At 37.9% G+C, this 5,307-nt stretch overlaps 1 protein-coding gene across 4 annotated transcripts in view; it reads left to right on the top strand.

Moving 5' to 3' along the window:
* Nucleotides 1–321: 321 nt before the first annotated feature.
* The window catches only part of LOC119598898 (alpha-(1,3)-fucosyltransferase C-like), an 18,868-nt gene continuing 13,882 nt past the window's right edge, over nt 322–5,307 (top strand). Inside the window, exon 1 of one of the 4 annotated variants that reach the window (XM_037948594.1) lies at nt 322–444. The gene's annotated coding sequence lies outside the window, so the exon portion shown is untranslated. Of the gene's footprint in view, nt 445–954; nt 1,074–3,389; nt 3,624–3,981; nt 4,186–5,307 lie in introns of those variants that run through there. The other 3 variants (XM_037948597.1, XM_037948595.1, XM_037948596.1) reach the window with 3 other exon arrangements.

The following is a 5,307-nucleotide window of genomic DNA, read 5'->3' on the forward strand; positions in this document are numbered from 1 at the left end:
GTGTTTAGGCAATGTCATAGCTACTTTTCAAAACGCTATGATTCTCGTAAAACAAAAAGAGATTCAGGAAAGGAAAGAGATGCTCACAAGAAAATTTTGAGGTGACGTAAGTATATTTTATTCTAATGCTAATCCGCCTGGAAGAGCTTACTCGTATTGCGCCCACACGAGGCTCTGTTGGTTCTTTAGGCCAGTGATTCCCTACCGGGGTTCCGAAAATAGGTTAGGTTTCGCAGAAAAAAAAAAAAATAATAATAATGCACACACACACACACACACACACAGACACACACACACACATACGGAACACCTGAGCCCGAGCTCAGGTGTTCCGTACCATCCCGCAGCGAAGCAGGAGTGAAGCCTCGTCTGCAGTATTCCTTACCAGCCCGCACGCACTACTTGACTACAGTTGATATAGGCAGAAACAATAATTTTAATTCTGTACTGCACATTTGATTTTATTATTTTTTTAAAAATTTTCTTCCATCATATTTGTTGATCATTTTAAGCCGAGAAAATATACAAAGGAAAATAGAAGTGTGTTAACTCAGCAGTTGTTGTTTTTTTATACTGCGTTCACAATTATTATACTCTGTATGTTTGCAAAGGCTGAAGCATTGTCGTGGAAAATCAAAACTTATGTAACTCTGCTAATATTTGAAATCTGGTGGAGGAAGTAACAGAAAACATGCAGCGCATGTAAAACCCTCAGTGTTAATATAATAGACGCATTTGGCAGTATGTTTCAGTGAGAACTGATTCCAACTTTTGGGTCGATAACGAATTTTGACGTTGATACAAGAAGATTTTTTTAAAAATGAGCATGTTTCTTTTGGTATGGTAGATACTGGTACTAGTGCAAAACTGAAATATAGAATCTGTGGACCTGTAGTTTCACGCTATTAACCCCCTCCCCCCCCCAAAAAAAAAAAAAAAAAAGTTGCAGTGTACGTCTACATAAAAAATATGTAGACGTCAAAATCATCAAGACAGGGTATTAAAGTCGTCATCTCCGACTGGCTGAATATCGTATTGTGTACGCATACACTCGCTAGATGACAACGAATAATGTAAGAAAGAAATTGACCTACTAATAACTAATTTAAAATTTAGAATACGGACAATATTTGACACTCATGAAAAAAGAGGTCATTTCCTGAATTCAGAAAACTTTGACTGCAAGGTAAATGATAAAAACGCACCATTTACCGGAGCAACAAATGGCGTGTGGCGGAAGATAACCTTTTCAGTTGCTGATATTTTATGCAACCAGACTCAACCATTCGCATATTTGTTATGATGATATACAAGGATGAAACGTAAAGAAATATGAAATAAATAGATAAGTGCAGTAAAAATCATGGTGTTAAATCTACAGAGAGCAAAATCTTTTTGGAGATTATTATTATGCAATCAGCTGTTCGCTACGCATCTTCAGGAAAACTCTCTCTCTCTTTCTCTTCTCTCTCTCTCTCTCTCTCTCTCTCTCTCTCTCTCTCTCTCTCTCTCTCTCTCTCTCTCTCTCTCTCGATGTTTATACCCTGTTATCCGTATGCCATATGAATCGTTGTAGATTTTGTGGTTAACGAAAGATTTCTGTTGTAATTCTATTCGAAACCATATACAACAAATGGTGTAAATCAACATTAAGAGCAAGTAAAATGGCCCGGCGTAAAATAGAAATAAAAGAAAACGTAGAAATCAGGCTGGGAGTGGCAAGTGTTCCGCCCGTGCTCGACTTGCCTTGTCAATTTGCGGCAGGGTACGGGGCATGATAGGGTAGGATGGACGCATTATATAATAGGATTAAAAGCAGAAGGTAGAACAAGCGGGAGAAAAAGAAATCGAGGAAGGGGACATTAACGTAGAAGTAGAAGGGAATGAAAAAGCGAAAGAACAAGATGAGGGTGCGAATAGGAGGAAATTCTACAGGATGTGAAACAATGTACTGACAGGACGGAGAACAGGATAGGTTAGAGTTAAAGACAAGGTAAAACGAGCAGGGAAAAAAAGTATTAGAGGAGAGAGAAATAACACGTCCTATTTACAAATGTTCTCCATTTTTTATTATCGCCTTTTCTCTCTTCCCATCTATTCTCTCATTCTCCTCAGTAGACAACTTATGGAGACTGAGGGAGGAAATAAGCCGTTGATTTCCTTTTCGTCATTTCCCTTTTTATCCATTTTCTCCCTTTATTATGCTCCTTGACGGGCCTTCCTGGACATGTAATTTCCTGTAGTGTTTTGCGGGGCGTGTAAGTTTGTGTGTGTGTGTGTGTGTGTGTGTGTGTGTGTGTGTGTGTGTGTGTGTGTGTGTGTGTGTGTGTGTGTGTGTGTGTGTGTGTGTGTGTGTGTGTGTGTGTGTGTGTGTGTGTGTGTGTGTGTGTGTGCATGTGCGTGTGTACTACCGAAGCTTCTTTCACTTCTTTACTCCCATTCTGTCTGTATTCCAGCTAATCTGTCAACCTATGTACACTTAATAACTCCACACGCTAAAGCTCACGGATTCATGCTCGCAGGCACTGTACACACCGACAGGCGAGCGCGCACGGGGGAGCACACCCCACATCCTTTAGTCTATTTCCCGTTATCAGACCCTTGAATCCTAAATTAGATTCCAGTCCGTACTTGTTCAAATATACTCTCTTGTCCATAGTACAGTTGTGTTTACTTTGTCAATAATACTGTTGCTTATTTTTTTTTGTTTCAATTTTATTTTGTGTATTTATGTATTTATTTATTTTCTTTCTTTAAATAGTTTCTAGTTTTGCTTTGATGGATAAAGAAGGAATGTTCGGTGCTCTCTTTCCGAGATATACGATGGTTTACGCTCATTGTGAAGAGGGAGTCAACATCCCCATCTGTCACATTCTTTTTTTTTTCTTTTTTTAGCTGCGTCACCCCAGATCTCCACCACACCGCCCCGTCCTTCGTCTCCTCCCTTCTACCTTCTTGCATTCTTCCTTCTCTCTCTTCTTTTCTCGTTTTGCCCTTACTCATCTCTCCCACCTGCTGCTCTTCTTCCTCCGCCTTCCTCTCCTCCCTTCCACCTTCCTCTTCTTTTCTACCTCTCATTCTTCTTCCTCCCTCTTCTATTTTCAATCCCTCCTCCTCTTTCACCTTCTTCCCTTTCTCCTCCCTCCTCCCTTCCACCTTCCTCCTTCCTCTCATCCCTTCCTTCTTCATTCCTCCTTCCTCTCCCACCCCCTTCATCCTTTCCACATTCTTCCCTTCTTCCACTTTTCCTCCCTTTCTCCTCTCTCTCCACCAAACTCCCTTCTCCCTTTCTGCTTCCTCCTTTCCTTCTCCACCAACCTCCCAACTCCCTCTCCGCCCTCCCTCCTCACCTTTCCTTCCCTTCCTGCCTCCTCTTTCCCTCCCTTCCTCCTCCCCTTTCTCTCCCTCCTCTCCACCTCCCTCCCTTCAACCCCACCTTCCTCCCTCCTCCCCTTCCCCTCCCCACTTCCCTCCCTCCTCCTCCTCAGGCGTTTTAAGATCAGGAAGGTGCGTGGGTGACTCTTAGTACGTTCCAAGGTGCGGATAGAGGAGCAATGTAATGAAGTGCCGTGGGTGTTTTCATCAGTGCTGGAGGAGAAAAATAACAAAGGCAACGATTTTTTGTGAGTGTTCTTTTACATCTAGTGTTATATATGTCAAATTGGTTTTATTTTTTTCAATAAGCAAGATGTGTTTTCCTGTGTTGGACATAAATTAACGTCGTTTTTTTACTTCTGTCAATATTAAGTTAAAAATGAATTTTTATTTATTTATTTATTTATTTATTTTATATACGAAGTGTTCTGGTGTTTTTGCTATCAGGATTGGATGAGGAAATGATCTTTGTTAGCGGTAGTGCTTTTTTTATGTCTAAACTTTGAAGTTGGTGTTATTTTTTTTGCGTATTATTTATCGTGCCTTAGGTAGACTTTTTTGTTTGTTAATGTGACTGAACCAAACTGCATTAATTGTTTTTATCAGTGATGTTGACAGATATTTTTGACGCTCTGTCCCTGCCATCAAAATTGAAAATTACTTGTCGGGCTTCATATGAATTGCCTTGTTTCATCTTCTGCTTGGAAACTTACGATATGCAGACCAAAAATACTGAAATGTGATAACACAACAGGAACCAATTTTTGTGTAAATAAGAAAAAAGTTTGAAATGACAAAGGAAATTGTTAGGTAAATATCCTTAGACGTATTAAAAACATGGTTATTTAAATCTGGCTTATATCATCTATAATATAGGGATGTTCATATACCTATTGACTTTTGCTCTTGGGATAAATTTATCATATAATTTTTTCGTCGGTTAAACAGTGAATTTGAACACTTGAATAATACCAATTTATTTAATGACTGAAGATAGTGAAACGAATAATATTAGTCATTATAATTTTGATAGCTATGGCAATAATGATAGTGATAATAATGATAATACCTACAATGATAATTGCGATGATAATAATGGTAATGATGATGATGGTGATGATGATAATATAAATAATGATAATGATATTGATGATCATGATAGTGCTATTAGGAGTAATAATGTTGATAATGGTAATGATGATAGTGAAATAATGATGATAATGATAACAATAATAATAATGATAAAAATGATGATGATGATGATGATGATAATAATAATGATAATAATAATAATAATAATAATAATAATAATAATAATAATAATGATAATAATAATAATTAATAATAAATATAATAATACAATGTGTAACAACTATAATAATCATAAAATTACTACTGTACTATTGCTATTACTGCTAGTTGTAATAATGATAATAATAATAATGATAATACTAATAATAGTAATGATAATAATAATAATGATAATACTAATAATAGTAATAATGATAATGAGGATAATAAAGGCCAAAAAAAGACAATAGTAATATTGAAGACAATATTAATATTGGTGATAATATTAGTGATAGAATTTAAAAATAATGATAATGAATAGAACGAAAATATATCAACCTTTTACCGAACAAATTTGCGTACATAGGTTGCTCAAACAGACACACACACACACACACACACACGCACGCACGCACACATGTATATATATACACACGCACACACACACACACGCTCATGCACATGCACACGCACACGGACACGCACACGCACACGGACACGCACACGCACACGCACACGCACACGCACACGCACACGCACACGCACACGCACACGCACACGCACACACACACGCACACGAACACAGCGCCAGGCGGGAAACAGAGTCATGATGATAAGTTTGTACAATTTTACTGTTATGTT

This window comes from Penaeus monodon, chromosome 42, assembly GCF_015228065.2.
Source record: "Penaeus monodon isolate SGIC_2016 chromosome 42, NSTDA_Pmon_1, whole genome shotgun sequence".
In the NCBI taxonomy this organism is placed as follows: Eukaryota; Metazoa; Arthropoda; class Malacostraca; order Decapoda; family Penaeidae; genus Penaeus; species Penaeus monodon.